Genomic DNA, 19,849 nt, shown 5'->3' with positions numbered 1-19,849 from the left:
CAAACAGCACATTGCTGCACCACAACCACCAATGTGACCAGCATCACAGCAACCCAAAATGGCCATTCAGCAACAAATAAAACCCCATGAAGAGCTGCTACGTGCAGCATAATTACAACGCATTGAACACCCAACAAAACACAGCCTGGGCCATTATCAGCACAGCATCTCATAGACGCCGTGACTCCCTAACTTATTCCTCCATTAACAAATAGCTAAAACTCTACAACCAACCCACACCCTACTGTAAGCAGTCAAGCACACAACCAACATACCCAATCATTGGGAAAATAAATAAATAAATAAATACATACATACATACATACATACATACAGTTCACTCAACCAGTACCACCAAGCCTCATTCCTACTCAAGGTCTACCTGGTCTCCAAAAATGCCTACAGATCGTCTTGGACGTAAGCTTCCTTTGGCACATTTACACCAAAATGTGATTCCTTACCCAGTTACACTTGGATAAAACCCATTAAGCCCCTCCCTACACTTAACCTCATTTCCTACCAATCAACCGACATTCCCATTTAGCACACACACACACACACACACACACACACACACACACACACACACACACACACACACAGACACACACACACACACACACACACACCAAAAACGAAACAAAATCACAAATACTTTCAAATTATAATCCAGCATCAGTGCATAGAAAACATTTACACACACAAGCACACACAAGCACACACACACACACACACACACACACACACACACACACACACACACACACACACACACACACACACCAAGCTTTTTCCTTCCAGTCAGTTCCCCTTCCACCATCAAAAGGCATCTTCTTAAATTAAAACCATCTACGGAACACCAGATAATTTATTTGCAGAGAATTTCATTACTGCAGCAGATGCTCTGTGCTATCACTGTTCTGCCCCAATTAATTGATCAATGAAAAAAAGCTGTGTGTCAGACCTCTGGAAAAAGTGTTTCATTCTACTCATAAATAAAGGTGGGATATGCTCTCACTTCTCAAACTGTAAACCTATTGCAGTTCTATCTCCACTATCCAAAATACTAAAAAAAAGCATTCGATCACAACTTCTAAAATATCTCAGCAACAATAATCTTCTCTCGCCAACTCAATACGGTATTTCCTTCAACCACACTACTAGTACTGCCACTACTGCCTTTCCAAGATTAATTGGTTCTGCAAACATGAGTAGAAATGCAAAATTTATCTCCTCACTTTTTCTTGACCTGTCTGAGGCACTTGATACTGTCTATCAACAAAACCTAATACATAATCCCATTTCTTTGGGTTGTGCAGAGTCCTCACACTCCTGGTTTTATAATTATATTTCTAACAGAGAACAAACAGCAAAATGGCAAAATGAACTCTTATCCTTTCTACCTGCATATGTAGGAATCCCCAAGGATCTATAATCAGTCCTTTACTATTTAACATTTTCATAAATGATTTCCATGTTGCAACTAAATATGCCACTATAGTCTAGTACACAAATAATTCTGCTCATGCCTGCTCTGCACAATACATAACTGAACTCCAAAAACTTACTGAATAATCATTTTCCATATAAATTGACTGGGTAGCCTTCAACTACTAAGAAAAATAAATCTTCTTCTTCTTTCGGCTGCTCCCGTCAGGGGTCACCACAGCAGATCAACTGTTTCCATGTCTTCCTGTCCTCAGCATCTTGCTCTGTCACACCAACCACCTGCATGTCCTCTCTCACCACATCCATAAACCTTATCTTAGGCCTTCCTCTTTTCCTGTTACCTGGCAGCTTCATCCTTAGCATCTTTTTCCCAATATACTCTGCATCCCTCCTCAGCACATGTCCAAACCAATGTAATCTTGCCTCTCTGGCTTTGTCTCCAAACCTTCCAACCTGGGCTGACTCTCTAATATACTTATTCCTAATCCTGTCCATCCTTGTCACACCCAGTGCAAATCTTAACATCTTCAACTCTGCCACGTCAAGCTCTGACTCCTGCCTTTTTGTCAATGCCACTGTCTCCAACCCATATAACATAGCTGGTCTCACTACCCTCTTGTAGACCTTTCCTTTCACTCTTATTGGTACTTGTCTGTCACAAATCACTACTGACACTCTTCTCCACCCACTCCATCCTGCCTGTACTCTCTTCTTCACCTCTCTTCCACACTCACCATTACTCTGAATTGTTGATCCCAAGTATTTAAACTCATCCACCTTCGCCACCTCTACTCCCTGCATCCTCACTATTCCTCTATCCTCCCTCTCATTCACACACATATATTCTGTCTTAGTCCTGCTGACCTTCATTCCTCTTCTCTCTAGAGCATATCTCCACCTCTCCAGAAAATAAATAAATAAATAAAAAGAAGTCAGTCAATTTTATTTCCTTCTAAGCAGCTCTCAGATAAAATAATTTCTATTTAGCATAACTGTAGCCAACAACAACACAACTGAACTGGTAGCACTTGCAATGCTGCTAAGATATAATCATAGACGACAATATGATATTTAACTATTACATAAGTCAAGCAGTTACAAAAGACACCAAAAATTCAACATTTTGTATAGAGCTAAATCTCATTTCACAGACACTGCTAGAAAAAAAATTGCTTCTAACTATCTACTCCCTTCACTCATAATGTCTCTTCCATACTTATAATCTGCATGCTACTCAGAAAAATAAAATTAAAAGAATGTTACAGCAAAGTGGTAGCATTCATAACCTAATATACTCATAACTAATCACTATCCACAATCTTATCTATGAACTTGAAAGCTGACCTATTCTAAATAATATAATTCAACGTTATGCTCCAAATAGAACATTGTGCTTAGGGGACAGCCTACTGCTACTTGTCACAACTCAGTCCAACAGGACTGCCGTGACTGACTGTATTCTGTGAGTCCAAAATCTGGAGCTGTATCCATTTTATACCTGAAACAATCAGGTAAAGTCTTTCAAATCCCAACTAAAACAACAGCTCATGGATTCATAGTTATGCTCATATTCATCTCAAGGATAAAGTACAATAACTATAGCTCTGCTTGCAAGTCTATTTTCCACCTAGCTACCACTGCAAAACCACTTAAGAAAGTTCTATCACTAACATCAACCTCAAATTCTGATTGTTATACTGTTCTCTTCCTGTACAGTTTTTCACCTACTATTTCACTACTAAATTGCTCTGGTATCCTCTCTCCTCTCTCTCTCCTCAACATCTCTATTCTTCCTGATAAAGTTCCTATTATATGCAAGTTACCATCTCCTATCTCACTTATAGGTCCTCTTCCTCTCCTATATCTGTTCTTTTTCCAACATATTTTTGCTGAGTGCTACAGCCATGTTTTAGTATATGGTTTCAGTGATGTCCCCTTTCTTCAATCTTATCCGGTCTTCTACAGTCCATTCTCTGCTCCTCTTCCTTCCTTTTCTTAATAGTTTGGAAAGAATGACTGAAGAAACTGACTTGTTTTTCATTCTCCTCATTGCAAATTCACGCTTTTCTTTGTTAGAAATATAGTTTCTTGAAGTAGCATTCATGTAAACATTTTAAACTATTTTTGCTTAAACCTTCATTTTTGATTGCTACTTATATTTACTAACTGTAAATCATAACTAATTATGTTTGATTGTTCAGTTTTTGGAGCTTTTCTCTCCATGCTTCCATTAAAAAGGGACTTTGCCAAGTCAGACTGTCCTGGTAAATAAATGCAAACAAACAAGAAGATAAATAAATAAATAAAATTACCAAATGAGCAGTTTATCCTCCTGAGGTGTCTATAGTGATCCCTTTGTTCAGAGACCTCACTCACTTTTAAACTATTTTCTATCAGGATTGTTTAGATAAACTCACTAGAACAAAATTATTTTCAGGGGCAACCTAGGAGCATTGTCTGGTTAAACAAATTGTTCAGAGTCAAACAGCAGACAAACAGAGGCCAACAGAATCAAACACTGACTGGAAGATAAGATGAAGCTCATTGGCAGTTCATAGCCTTAATCCTCTGCACTAAACTGCCATACAGCTCCAATTATTTGATACACGGATAATGTAATTTTACCTGTTTTGCTGCTATAAAACCCGATGAGAGTCAATAAGACTGCCTAATGGCTAGTTCTTTCTTCTAGTATAGCACTGTTGCTAAATGCTTTCTTAGGAGACTAAATTTAATGAAATGCACAGCAGAGCTACTAAAGTCTTTTGACATGACCACATGAAAGCAGAAAGAACAAAACAGTATACTGTTTGATTTACAGCAAAAGGAGAAGCAAAGATAGGTAAGCTGCACTACAGATTTAACATTGAAAGACTCTTTCCTTGGGTCTCACAGGCTTCTGGGAAAAGGAATAAGACATTCTTAGAATCTATATGAATTTGTCTGCCATATTAGAATTTAATCAAATGGTAAAGTGGTGCAGAAATGAATGTTCCTTCCTTACAGTGCTTATTTCTTCAGTTTGGTTCCTTTGTAGGCTGACTTTTGTTCAGAGTTCGTGATCCCCCTGTCGCCACATGGGTTTTTGCTAGGTAATCTGCTTTCCACCCACATCCCAAATGCAATTTAATAAGTGAATTACTAATGCTTTGAATTGTTTTTAAGTGAATGTGCACGCGTGTGTGTGTGTGTGTGTGTGTGTGTGTGTGTGTGTGTGTGTGTGTGTGTGTGTGTGTGTGTGTGTGTGTGTGTGTGTGTATGTGTGTGTGTGTGTGTGTGTGTGTGTGTGTGTGTGTGTGTGTGTGTGTGTGTGTGTGTGTGTGTGTGTGTGTGTGTGTGTGTGTGTGTGTGTGTGTGTGTGTGTGTGTGTGGTGTGTGTGTGTGCACATGCATATTCATTATGTACATTACATACCTGGATAGGCTCTAACTCCCCATGACTCTGAACTGGATAAAAATAAGTGAATGAATGAATGAATGAATTAATTTAGAATTTAACGCTCATGAATGCTATTTTTCTTACAAATTTTATGTACCCAATGCCAATTGTATTATTTAACTTAACCCTTTCTATTAGCAGTTCTTCCTTTTTCACTTTACCATTAGGTGATCTATTGATGTAAAGTCCCAGTGAGACACCATCTGTAGTCAAACATATCAAAATTCTCATTGTAGCACAATGAGAATTTTAGTTTGATGATATTTTTTCTACATTGTGAAAACCTTGTTAATTTGCATTGACTACATTCTTGTAATTAGTGAACTGTAAATACAAAGAAAAAGGGTTGGATGATAATGCTAAGATTTTTTGAAAGAACCCCAAACAATCATTTTTAGCTGCATTGATAACTGAAGTAGCTTCTACTTTATTTGCGTTCAGTGTTTTTCCTCAGTGTAAGCTGCATATTAAATTAAAAGGCAGACAGATAGACAGACAGAGTTTCCTTATATACCATTTATGTCCCTTTCTAGAATGCTGATAGAATAAGTATATAGAAGAAGCCTGTCTCTAGACTTCTGATACACAACACACAAGTCAAATTTACTATAAATGAATACATTTCTCACCTTGGCCTTGAAACTTCTATCATGTATGTCCTCTCAGAATCATCCACCATGGTCAGTAATGAGAGTGCTGCTAAATGTTGTCTGTGATCTACCAAATCAAAAGCTTCTTTTTATCAACACAAAAATATAAAACATTCTCTACCATGATTCCTCTTAATGAAATTTGAGGGAGATCAAACAGCAGTTCTAAGTTATAAAAATATGTTATAAAACTATTTTAGTTAACCTTTAGAAACAATCCCCATTTGGTACTTATCCTGATCTGAGTGGAAACAAACAGCAACTGCAGCCAGCAGTACCCCAATAACACTAGACACAGTTAATAAGTTCATTCAAAAGGCAAAATAACTCATTCCAAACAAGGACTGTTTAAGCTGTTACAACATTTGCTCCTTTCCTAGAACTTTACCTAGTTGAGAAGATACTGAAATCTCATTTTTAAAATAAAAGTTTGAATAGCACTACAGACAAGGTGACATACCTTTGTATTTTGAACTTACTTTGAAGTGTTGCTTTCTCAACATCTTTGCTTAACAAAGGTGTTTAGATGCATAGATACATAACCCTAGGATGGGTCTATATCAGTACACCAAAAGTTCACATTTTCAAATGTTCTTACATTGACCCCTAATCAGCGAACGCTGACAACATCGAGCATTCAGAACAGCAATTTTTTTCCTAGGGAAATAATTTGCTGTTCCAAAACACATACACACAACACAAGTACACCAAACAAACAGCAATCCACACACACATATACCCAAAATCTTACAGCTAACCCTACACTAAACTGTACAAACACCACTAACTATCCACTTACCTTAACCCAAATCCTAACCCTAAGGTCCGTCACTATCGCACACTCACCTCACCTGCACCCTAACCCTAATTCACCTAACCCACCCTAACCCTCACATCCACACAGTCGCACACATACCTCCCTCACGCCCTAACCCTAACTCACCTAACCCATGCCCAACCACACACTTACCTGAACCCGACCGATAACTTTCCACCACAACGCTGAAAATAGCGAAAAGACAGAAACGGACAACCAAATTCTTTCCCTAGGAAAAAATTTGGTTATCTGCCATTTCGCTATTTTCAGCGTTCGCTGAATAGGGGTCGATGTAAGAACATTCGAAAGTACGAACTTTCGAATGTAAGAACATTCGAAAGTATGAACTTTCGGTGTTCTGATATAGACCCCCTGGGAATACCATATTGCACCAAATGTTATTATTTCAAATGACAGTTCCTAGTGCCCTTTGCATTAGCTGCTGCTTTAAGAAGTAATTTACAAGTTGCTTAAAAGGCAGCCTATGCAAAGGACTTAATGATGCTACATGCTGTGTGCGCTGCAGTGATTTCTCTGTTGGTGGTGTTTGCTCTTTCCTGACTGTAGGGCAAATAGTGCAGTTAGTGTATTTAATTAAAGGGGTGTGGGACTTACAGGTGCTCATTTCATGCAAAAATGTGTTTTAATCTTAGTATGTTAACTTGGTGAAATTACATTTTACATTGAGCTACTGAGTTGTCTCTCAGCAGAAGTGCCCATTAAGTTGGTCTGTTGAAACTAAAAGAAATGTGTTTTTGTCTACTGGACCACCCCAACGCATTTGTTCCTCAACTTGATGTTAGCTTCTCACAGTAAAATAGATGCTGTGGTCTTCTTGCTATTCTAGATGAAGTCCTCCTTAAAATTTTGCTCTGAATGGTGAATAAGAACAATGATAAAAAACCCTGTAACCCCTTTACTCCTCAGGGGAAACTGACTTTCCTAAAGAAGAAGAAAGCAACTTAGATTTAAATTATGACTGAGCATCTTTAACATTCTTGGCACAACAGACACAACACTTGTTAATAAAATTCAGTACAAAGGTTTTCTCATTATTAGCATGAAAATTCCTACTCACAGTATTGAGAGTTGTTGGTGCTTTTCATTGATCAGACAGCAAATATAACAGAATCAAATGTATGACAAAACTCTTAGGCCTACTTACTAGGGAGTGTTGCTGGTGTTTACTCAGATAAGGAGCTGCTGTCAGTGTATTACTATCTGATGAAAAAATACATCAACAGAAGATGGATTCACCAAACCTGCAAGACTGAAAAATATTATCTCTAATATTGAATGTGGTGTTTTTTTTTTTTAATCTTGCCAAAGCTCATAATTTTGTTTTACCTTAGGTTTCATAGACCTTCATCAGTCTTGGAATACACTGCACATTAGTTGAGCAGCCAGGATCAGAACCTCTTTCATAAGAACATAGGGTCTCCATTCCACACACAAAAATAGTGAATGTGTTTTGTGGTTTTCACTAATACTTCGAAAATCTGTTAGGCTAGAAGACTTATGTTTTACCTGATTCATCACTGCTGGATACTCACATATCATGTTCAGACTGATTGGTTCACCAGTTACCTGGAAGAAAAACTAAAATGACAAAGTTCTTCTTCTACATGTTTGAATTTTCAATGTGTATAGACTACCACAGCTAAATGTTTTATCCATCTTACTCACTCCTCAGAGACCTCCTGTTGGTACTAGATTGCACACAGAATATTCTGGTTTCGGAAGAGCTTTTCTTCTACCTTCCACTGTATCATTTGCTTCGATGGATTTTACTTTTGTTCTTTACATCCCAGAAACCATTTTGCACTTCATTTTAAAACATACAAGAAGCTGATTGGAGCACCATCTTTGTGGAAGACAGATGAATGATGGCTGAAATTTGATTAGACAGATGGTATTTCAGACTGGTTAAGACTGTAGCTGACTTAAAAGCAATATTGCTATAATGCAGCAGAGATGAATCAATGTTAATCTGTGACAGTGCCATGTGGCACATTCCTATGATACTACAAGTGACACACCTTTATACCCTAATAGTTGAGACTGAATCTGGCAACAAGTGTTCAAATTACTATTTATGCTAATGACTTTAGAAAATCTAGAAGAAGCAGAATGTTAGCTGAATACAGGCAAGGTGTCCACTTGGTCATAATGACCTGAGGTCAACTAATAGATACTTAATAGGTGGCTGAGGGACTGCACTGTGTGATCAAAAGCCAGTTTCCTGATCTTGACAAATAGATTGAGTGCTGTAATATAGTGCACTAGTATAAAACAGAGACACTCCACCACAGCTACAAACATGGTTTTCAGGGTAACACTGTGTTCTTTTAGAGGGTTAAATACCACACATGTTGTTCTCCATTTTATGTATGCATATGTACCATGGGAAATGGATTTATAGTGCTAACAATGCCTGTAGTATGTTAAACAAAGCATGTAATACAATTGTGACTAGAAGCTTGGTTAAACTTTATGGCAAATCATACCTGTACCTTCTAGCTATGCACAATTCCTGCTTACCTTATACTATAGTATAGAATGTTTGTCATGTGGTAAATTAGTAAATATGTATATATGTATTTCTCTTGCTTTATACTCTGCATACTGATATTTGCTAACACCTTGTGCCGTACTTTCTCTCTTATCCATTCCCTCCGTTAAAATCTGTTATCCCATTAGGAAATTCACCGTTAACAAAATAGTTTCCTTGCATTTGGCTGCAATCAAATCTCTTTAATAGAATGCCAATAAATATATTCTTCAATCTATTTTCTTGTCATCATACCCACTGGTGTTCTTATCGAGTTTTATACATTTTGTTGCTATTGAAAATCCTTTATTGTACGGATTTTCTGCTAAAATGTTTGCTGCTATTAAAACTAACATTACTGTGACTATTGTTATTTTCTGCATAAGAATCTGTACAATATGGTGCATCTGTATGGGATCTATCTGTAACATTTGCTATTCTTGCTTGAGGTTGGGGTCATACTTGAAAGGGGTTCTTGGACCAGTGTACTAGCATAGTTTAACAATGTAAAAATAATTAAACTACTGGGGTACTTTCTGACCAAGTGACACCAATCAAGACTTATGTACTAGAAGGGCATGACTCCTCAGCAGACACTTGGAAGCCATCTTGGATAAAGGTTCACTGGTGCAACTGTAGACCAGGAAGAGGTGACAGCATGGGAATTTATTGCTTGTGTGGATAGTCAGCGATGGAGGTTCTTTGTCTCTATATGATTAAATTTAATGGATACCTTCTTCAGTGTTGCTCTACTATAAACTGGGATAAAGAGATTTGTCTAGGAAAGGTGCTTTCCCTCCTTTGTAAAACAACTAGCATTGGTTTATCAACAGTAATCTATCTGGCTTGGGATGTTGAAGGGTAAACAAGTGGAGTTTTTCTGGAAACCAGAAACCTATTTGAGAGTGAAGACATCCTGAAACAACCCAGGTATGAATTTTCTGATCCTCATCCAATTGTCCAAGCTATGTTTGAACTGGATTAGGGAGGAGCTCTGCTCCACATTGATGGAGATCCTGTTGCAGAGAAGGGGTAGTATCTTGGATACATACTTTTCTCTCCAGCAGGTCCTATTTATATCATAGACAAGGTTTCAGTCTTTAGAACAGGTAATTCTGAGGTTTATTTTGCGAATATGTAGGAGGTCCATCAGGGTGGGGTCTGACAGTGCCCTGTATGCCAGGCATATATCTCCCCTCAACAGCCTGTAGGAGACAAATACAGGGATAGGGCCTTGAGGTGGTCTGCATAGGACATTGTACTTCTGTGTTGTATTCCTTCTGTGAGGAACCTCTTTGGATATTCTGATTGTTGGATGTGCCTGGTTAGGTACATACCAAAGGAGGCATTGTCATAGGTTATAGGTTCATAGACAGGTACTAGGCTATTGGCCCAAGGGCCTACATAAGCCTAGCCAACAAGGATCCCTGGCTTATGCCACCCAAGAAAGTTATTTTCCTGTGCTACTGTTGAGCAGAGACACAGAAGTGATGCCCGGGGTGTATTTCCTAATTCCCATCCACTCGTCAAGATTTTTCTTGAAGAGTGCTAATGAAGAACTTTGCTTGACATAGATGGGTAGCCTGTTCCAGAGTATGGGAAGTGTTTGGGACAGGAATATATCCCTCCAGCATGTCCTGTTTATTGTGGTGACAAGGTTTAGGTCCTTAGAGCATGTAGCTCGGAGGGATTGGGATTTCTTTAGGTGTAGCATGTCCAACGGCTCTGGGTTTGACATAGCTTTATATGTTAGGTAGAGATCACCTCGGTGTATGCGATATGCTACAGAGTAAAGCTGGAGTTGTTTGAGGCAGTCAGTGTAGGGCATTTGTTTGAGGCCAGTAATCCTCTTTGTGAGGTACTTCTGTGGCCTTTCCAGCTGCTGCAGATGTCTTGTGAGGTACATTCCAAAAGGGGCATTGTACTCTATAATGGGTCTAATGAGTGTCGAGTAGAGGGGAACAATGACCTCTTTTTTCCTGGATGAGAACCCTTTTATGATGAGGTGTGCCATGTAGAAGGACTTCCTGACTACTGTTGCGATGTGACTATCAAAGGAGAGATTACTGTCCACCTGGGTCCCAAGGTCTCTTTTCATGCATTCGGTGTTAAGTAGATTGCTGCCTATGTGGTAGTTCATGGGTACAGAGTTTTTACCAAAGGGGATGACACTGCACTTTTTGGCATTGAGCTTGAGGCCATGGCTCTGACACCAGGCATCTGTCTCAATGAGGTCCTTCTGTAGGATGTCCACATAATTTGAGGACTTGACTATGGCTCCTAGTTTGCAGTCATCTGCAAACTTCATTAGCCAGAGGCCTTCTGTGTTAGCCTGTACTTCAGAGAAGTAGATACCAAACAGGAGAGGTCCCAGGATGGAACCCTGTGCTACTCCACTTGTCACTGCTTTGACGTCAGATTTGGAGTCTGCAACTTTTACAGTGTGGGTTCTGTCAGTGAGCCAGTTGGCAACTCATCTTGTGACTTAGGGATTTATACCTAGTTTAGTCAGTTTAGCTATAATTCCAGAATGGGGGATGGTGTCCTCAATGATAGGTCAAATGAATGCTGAATACAATGGAGCAATTACTTCCTTGGACCTAGATGACATACCTTTCTTTATTAGTTACACAACATACAATGATTTCCTCACCACTGTAGACACATGATGGCATTTATTTGTAGTCTATGGCTCTGACTTAAGTAATTTCTGTGTTAGCCCTTCCAGGAGAACCTTTGTGTCATTGAAATTTGCCAGCCAGAGACCCTTGATATTGGACTGGACTTTACAGAAGTAAATGACAAAAAGGAGCGATCCCAAGACCAATCCCTATGGGACTCCACTTGTGATTGGCCTCTTTGTAGTGGTGGACTCTCCAATTCTAACTTTCTGGGTTCTGTCTGTGAGTCATCTGGCTAGTCACTGGGTAACATAAGGGCTTATACATAACCTTTTGAATTTTCCAACAATGCCTGAGTAGGGTATTGTGTCAAATACCTTGGGTGGATCATGGTAGGTAGTGTGAACCATTTTGCCCTCCTCCATTGTTTTGGTCACCTACCCAAATAAGTCCACCAGGTTGAGTAGACATGACCTGCCTTGATGAAACCAAATAGGGTTGTGTCCAGTATCCAAAGATTTCCTATTTCTTTATTGTTCATTTCCATGATAATTCTTTCTATGGCTTTGGATATGAGACTAGTGAGACTTCTAGGTCTGTAGTTTCCAGTGTCTATAGATGGCCCACCATTGTGCAGCAGAATGACTTTTGCTGTTCTCTATTTGTGAGGCATGAAACCTGTTTGGAGGATACAGTTAAATAGCAATGCCAGAGGCCCTGATAGATAATCTTTCATGCTATTTAGAAGACATCCTAGGATATTGTCTGCACCCACTGATGCAGTGTGTTCTTGGTCTTAGAAAGAGCATTGAATACCCATTCCCTATTAATAGTAGGGGGAGTTATATCTGATGGTATTTCCTGAGAGAAGGTTGAGGGGTAAAGTTAGAGATGAATTTGTCAGTCAGTATGTATGATATATTTTCTGTCTCAGTATAGATGGCTCCATTAACAATGAGCTTTGCACACAATTGTGTTTTTCCTTTGAAGTTGCAGACATAGGAAAAGAATGCCTTGTGGTTGTTCTTGGCCTGAGAAGCCAAATTTACCTCAAATTTGCCTTTGGTAGATTTTGTCTGTTCTCCAAGTTGTTTTTTTTTTTTTTATTTTTTAGTTTGATTAGAGTGCTTTTATCCTGCTGAATGCTACACCTCCTAATTGTTGCCATGATTTTCTTCCTTCTGTTATGCAGCCCAATGAATTTGTGATTCCACCAGGGTGGCTTATTTTTTGAGCTAACTCTTTACTTGGTGGGTACAGCTGCCTCTATGCAGCTATCAGCATGCTTGTATAGGGTTTCTGTGAACAGTTCCTCATAGGCAGCAGTGTTTTCAGGGCTTATGGGGGCTTGACGTTTTGCCAGATTATCAATTAACAGTAGGAAGGTAGCCATACAGTAGTTCCTGAACTTTCTAAGGTTAGCTGAGGTTCCGGGTTTTATTTTTACTTCATAGGAGACCATTTTGTGGTCTGACCTTACCTGAGAATACATTACACTAGGGAATGTACAGCACTCTCCCATATTAGTTAGGACCAGATCCAGTATGGTTGTACCCCTGGTTGTTGTATTGACAATCTGATCCAGGGGGTTTGTGTTTACAAAATCCAGAAATCTCTATGCCTGTACATTTGGTGTTATATATGATTCCCAGTTAATAGTGGGTTGATTAAGGTCACCCATGAATATGGTATTGCATTGGATGGTGAGTTGTTAATAAGTCTAAAAACATGTTATGGGTTTCCTGGGTCATTGAGATGACCTATAGCTTGCAAGGAAGTGGTATGGGATTTTTCCTATGGTGATTTGAAGGTAGAGAAGCTCAAGTGCGTTGTCCTTTTTGACCAGCTTTGATGTATATTTATATTTGATGAAATCAAGACACCTCCACCTTTAGTCCCTGTATATGCAGTAGTAGGTCTAAATGTATGGAAGGCATTATAGCTTTGCACTGCCGGTGTGCTGTTCTGGGCTTTAAACCATGTCTCAGTGACCACACAGGCTTCAGCATTCTCTAGGGTGAGGAGAACTTGTAGGGAGCAGAGTTTCTTGTTTGCACTCCTAGCAGTGAGCAGTAACACCTTTACATTTCAGTTTTGATTTTCCAGGAAGTACTTTCAGTTTGGCATTTCCTAAAAAAATGGCACCATTGGATAGGACAAAGTTTTAGCTGATTTTTGAAAGCCCAGAGGGGAGAGGTGTAGACCATCCTTGGCAAAGCAGCATGGCCTGTTGACCATTTCTTTCTATGCTGACAAATATTGCACTTACGTAGAATGATACCAGAAACTAAGCCAATTATTAAAGTCAGTCATCATCTGTTCATATTGTAGTATCTTCCTTGAAGAGGGTAAAATGCTGCTCAATGCTAGGCTCATACTAGCTTGGTACTCATATTCCGAGAGCTCCATGATGTCTCTCCTCATATAGTCTAGAGGTGTATGTCTCGGGTTATTTACACTCACATGGACTATGACTGAGTCATACTGGTACCTGTGGTCCAGTGACCTGAGTGGATGCATAATGTTGTGGATCCTGGCCCCTGATAAGTAAGGGACTGTGACTTTCTCTTTACTCAGCCTGATGAGTGGGACATCAGTGTGTCTCACAATGGAGTCTCCAGTGACTAGAATATTGGATTCTGTGGTGGCTTACTTATGGGCTTAGAAGCAGAGGCTCCTTGAGATATGGTCATCTGTGTTGATGTGGTTGTTGTGTTGAAAGAATGCCTTTGGGGCTGCTGAGGTTATTTGTTTTGTCTACTTCATCTAAGAGGTCTTTGTGGTTTAGGAAGGTTGCATTTAAGTGCCTCAGCATGTGTTGGTCTATGTGTCTGTTTTGAATTGTATGTGATAGGTGCAGTCTGTGTACTACTGACAACTTTATTGACATTAGGAGTACTTCTATGTGACAGCTTTGCCTCCAGTGATGTTATGGAAATACATCTCTCACATACCATATCAGTTTGTTTGAAAATTATCTGGTTGTCAGTAAACATGAGGCAATTTCTACACTAGTGGATATGGGCATCCTGAGGCAAACTGGGAACGGAGATAGTGGGAAAGTTCTTATCCATGGCAACATGCCCTTTTTTATTGATTAGACAGCTGGAGTGAGAAAATAAAATAATGTTAGGAGTATCTGGTTTGCAACTCTGGGGACAGTGCTTGTCACTGCAAACTAGTTACCCTGTGTGCAACTAGGTATTGGTGAAATTTCTGTTGTGCTTTTACAGGAAAAATGTCACTCAAGGTGCCTACATGTATACAGGGCACTGCCAAACACTTGAGACAAAACTAATAAGTAGACCCTGATGATTTATGGATGAGGTATTTAGGGAGATATTCTGAAGTTAGGTTGGACAGCAGCTAATCAAGCAGTACTTATTGAAGAGAAAGAATTAGGTTTGTCAAGAATGATGAAAGGAGGTGATTCACCTGGTTGGCTCCTGTCTGGCTACTATTAGTGCTGGTCTGACCATGGCTTCACACTGCTGGGATACTATGCTCCTTTGCTTCTTCTCTGACCAGAAGGAAGACAGTAACACCAATCCCAAGGTCAGAAGCAGGCCACAGGCTGTTTGGTGATCCACTGTATTGTCCTAGGTGATGCAAGGCTTATTGTAGCCCTTTCTTGGTAGATGCCTTGAATAATAATCAGACCAGTCAGGAACGTCAAGCACAGTCACTCACTGCCCAAATAGAAACAGTCGGAAATCTATGCACTCTGCTCCTTCTCTCACCATGAGCATAATATAAGCATAAATTCCAAGCTGTCACCCATGAAGCAATTATTAGGATTTCCAGTGATCAGCATCTCCAGGAAATAATGTGTCTGTGCTCCTTCTCTCACTACAAGAAGACGGAAGCACTAATCCCAAGACAACTACTGAGAGGTACAATGTGGGCTCTCCAAAGAATGGCGGTGTTGGACTAGATGTTGCATACTTTAAAGTCAGGTGGAAAAATGGGTTAATAGAAGTTGCAGTGTGCACTAATCAGTTAGATATGAAGGAGGGGGTAACTTAAGCTTTAGCAGCCTTAGTGGCGAGCCACTGATTTTAAAAAAGCACGATAGATTGGAAAGGGGTGGGAACTTTGTATTCTGGCTCTATGGAATATAGTGGAATGGCCAATAAATTTAAATAAAATTGTAAAAGGATTTGACTGGTTTTCTAATAAGGAAAGTATTGATCTTAGGATAAATGTTATACATGATTACTATAATTTTGTTCCATAATAAACATAACTAGATGGTTAGTACAATTCCAAGGGAAGTGTGGAATTTTTTTATTGTAGTTTTAATAATGCACTATAGGGATAATATGAATGATGACTGGAAATGGATCTAATGTAAATGAAGAGCTAAAAATACTTTATCATAAATATTGTAAAGGTGTTCAATTTAATAACAGCAGCAGTGGAGTTCTTTTCAAACAGAAAGTGTATGGCTGGATGGCTAAAACTAAGCACTACTACTTTAAAGATATAATTTTCAAACACAAAAAATAGTAACGCCAAAAGCCGAGTTCCAATGACTCCACTGAGAGGTTTTACATTTTAAAATCATGTTTAATAAAACAGTTACATTACATTAAGTGCGTTCGTCCTACATACACAGGACTTCATCAGAATGAAAATAAAAAGCATTGCAAGCACCTGTATATATACTAAATGCCACAGCTAATAATTCAATTAAGACACTTAATTAAACATTGCAGCTAATGAAAACATTGCATAATAGTTAAGAGTTTAAAAAGGGATATTCAAATACTAAGAACTGCTTAAAACATACTTAAAAGTTATATAAATAATGTGATGGTTAAATCTTAATAAAAATGAATTGTTAAAAATATTGTCCACCACTCTGGTTTCATAATATCTTAAGACATTTATAAATGTACTAGATAAAATGTCTTAATTGAATTTCAGTAGATTCCTTGGAACTCAGCTTCTGGTGTTACTATTTTTTGCGTTTAAAGTTGTTCTAGGAATGCTACATTTGTCTGTTTTTTACATAATTTTTAAAGCTAGCAAGCCTTTGTCTGAATTTTGATGTACAGTAGGAGGGACGATTATATGGTACACCAAAAGTGTTATAACCTACTTTGATGGAGAGCACGCTTTCAGTAAAGAAGGACAATAGGTTACACTTCAAATTTCAAAACAAAATTACACAAGAATGACCACCAAAAGTATTCCCTTTCTGCCAGGGTATTTCTAGCTAGTGACCACTACTGCCATAAAACATTTTTTTTGATGAAGCAGCCTGTGTGTCCTTATGTAAATGTAGAGTGACATCTGGGGAAAGAAACATATTTTGTGGTTTGTTTTTTGGCCTGAAAACTAGTAATAGTTTTGAAGAACAAGACTGATGTTTTTTTACTCCATGTTTCCCCTGCAGTAGTAACACTACAAACAACAAAATATGTTGTGGGTTGTAGCCCATTCATGGCCATTGAATATTAATTGGTTACAGTTTTTTCAGAACTCTTGTCACTGTCTTTGGCCCCAGCAGAACAGTTTGCAAAAGTGAGCCCTTCCACTCTTTTAGAGTTTAGGTTTGGTGTGCACCCTGCTGCTCCTTAACCCTAACGACGCTTTTCAACTCATGAACTATATAAAATAAATGCAGAGCTCATTTTTAATTGTAAACTTTCTGTGGTTGCCAGCTGAAATGAAGTAAATATTTAAAGAAAAATCAATTGACACATAGAGATTGTTCTTGGTCCAATGGCAGTGACACCAGAATGAAATATATTTGAGCCCCAAATAACAGCTAAATACTTTCCTTTTATATTTCCAGTAATACATTTCATTATGTTCGATGAGAAGAACTAAACAGCAGGCTCAGTCTGATAAAGTTAAGCATAATTGGTAATCAGACCCAAATAAGAGCTAATACTTTCCTGTCATATTTTAATGGTTCCAGCAGTACCTAAGTAGAAGGCTTCTGTGTGTTTGTGTGTGTGTGTGTGTGTGTGTGTGTGTGTGTGTGTGTGTGTGTGTGTGTGTGTGTGTGTGTGTCTGTGTGCATGTGTGTGTGTGTGTGTGTGTGTGTGTGTGTGTGTGTGCACATGCGTGCATGCGTGTGTGTGTGTGTGTGTGTGTGTGTGTGTGTGTGTGTGTGTGTGTGTGTGTGTGTGTGTGTGTGTGTGTGTTTTATAATTTGGCCATAGTTACCATGCTAGGACCTTCCTAGCTGAAAAGAAGAGGAGATTTAAGGGGAAACTTAAGCACCTACATGTCCAGAGGCCCTTGTTTGTCCAGCAGCAGTGACACTAGCATAGAATGCTAAAGGTCTTGAGCTCAAGTCCCAAACAAGAGCTAATATTTTCATTTTATATTTCCATGATTCTAACAATAGTTAAGCAGAAGAGATGGCTTTTCCGAGTTGAAAGGAAAAGTGTTTTTAAGGGAATAGTCAATGCCTATCTCTCCAGATCTTGTTAGTCTAATGGCAGGGACACCAGCATAGAATGTCAGATGTCTTGGGCTTGAGTCCCAAATAAGTGTTAATGCTTTCCTTTTCATATTTCCATTAAAACGTCTCGTTAACTTACGTTCAATGAAAAAGATTTAACAGCAGGCACAGCTTGATAAAGTTAAACATAATCAGTAATTAGTATATTTTAATTAACTTTATTGCTGTACAGAAGTCTAAAGAAGACAATGACCTTAACCTTCAAGTCTGATTATACATTACATTCAAAGATTCAATTACCAAAAGCACAAGAAGAAATGTTGTAATTCAGTTAACATCAAGCTGAGATCAATGCCACAACATATTAGAAAGAAGCTTCTGCATACCTTACCGAATATTAATGAACCTTGTATTATCACTGCTGATTATACTAATTAGAAGCTTATGCTTTCAAGCATTAGACCAATGGTCTTAGACAATTTGGATATGGTCTCCAGCAGATACCACAGTGGGACTTCATGAGGGATGAAGCCAATCACAGAGCCGTGGTTAGCAGCTTGGTTTAAGCATTGTTAAGTCATTGTATTCCTATACTATTTCCATCTTTGTAATAATTGCAGGCCTTAACAGTGAAGTTCCACTGTAACCTTTGATTTACCCCCATTTATTCATTTTACATTTGGTAACAAGGTAAGTGGCTTAGTTTGATAACCTGGGTCAAAGGCATACAAATAATTAGAAATGACAGTTTGATAGTGGTACTTATTACATCTGCAAAAAGGGAAAAAACAAGCAAGCAACAGTGGTTTCTAAAAACAATGCAGCAGAAATAAGAAATACAGGTTAGATTCATACAGCAAAGTATTCATACATACAGGATCAATCCTTGGATCACTCCTTTTTAGGATTTACTTCTCAGAAGTCAAGGTCAATCTCAGTGGTTTCTGGCTGACTAAATTTGCAGATGATTGCAAATTAGGAGCTGTCTCCAGGAGGGCTGACACAGACAAACAACTGGTGTCAGAGGCATGGACCAAAACTAAATGCCAAGGAATGCATAATAGTATCCTTTGGGAAGATAATTCCCTGGTAACTATCATATTGACATCACACCCCTTAGAGTTGACCCAGTAGCCAGGTGAGATCTATGCCTGGCAGACCTCAGACCCCACTCTGATAGACCCCCCTGTATATCCACAAAGCAAACAGCACCAGAATTACCCATTCTAAAGACTTAAATCTTGCCTGTGATATAAATAGGACCTGCTGGAGAGATAGGTATGTATCCCAGAAACTACACTGTCTATGGAACAGGCTCTCCATCCATGTGAAGCAGCGTTCCTAACTAACCCAATTCAAATGCAACTTAGACAATTGGTTGGGAAAAGTGGAAATTCATCCTTGGTTTGGCACCTATGTTTCTAATGGACAGAGGTAACCTATAAATGGTTCATCTCCCAAGCCCATGCTTTCACTTATCAAGGTTATCAGAACTTGTCAGATATTTGGGATGCATGGCTAGGTGTAAAAAGGCCCTTGTGGTCGTTAGAGTAGTAAATACCCATGAACAATTAGATTTCTGCAACAAATAAAGGCAATTTATAGTGCTGCAAGCACAATTATATCTGGAAGCAAAATATAAAATCAAATAATAGCTTGCCTACATAATTGTCTCGCTATAGAGTCTGCCACAGACTACCTGCACTCAAACCACTCACCCTCGTGGTAGTGTAGCAGCTTGAGACATGTCCTCCTTCTTTACAGCTCTAGCTGTCAGATGGATATAACACCCACCTCTTGTCTAAGGCAAAAACATTCCAGTTCCAGTCTCTGAACCACATCAAATTAATGTCCCTCACTCGAGTGTGCAATTGATCCAGTAACTAAAACCTCAACAAATG

At 38.8% G+C, this 19,849-nt stretch overlaps 1 protein-coding gene across 3 annotated transcripts in view; it reads left to right on the top strand.

Moving 5' to 3' along the window:
- The window catches only part of DSE (dermatan sulfate epimerase), a 522,935-nt gene that overhangs the window by 462,447 nt on the left and 40,639 nt on the right, over positions 1 to 19,849 (top strand). The gene's annotated exons all lie outside the window — the stretch shown is intronic.

This window comes from Protopterus annectens, chromosome 1.part0, assembly GCF_019279795.1.
Source record: "Protopterus annectens isolate FY-2018-M chromosome 1.part0, PAN1.0, whole genome shotgun sequence".
Taxonomy (NCBI): domain Eukaryota; kingdom Metazoa; phylum Chordata; order Ceratodontiformes; family Protopteridae; genus Protopterus; species Protopterus annectens.
Note: the sequence above shows the minus strand (reverse complement) of the source record. Positions and strands in the feature narration are given on the sequence as shown.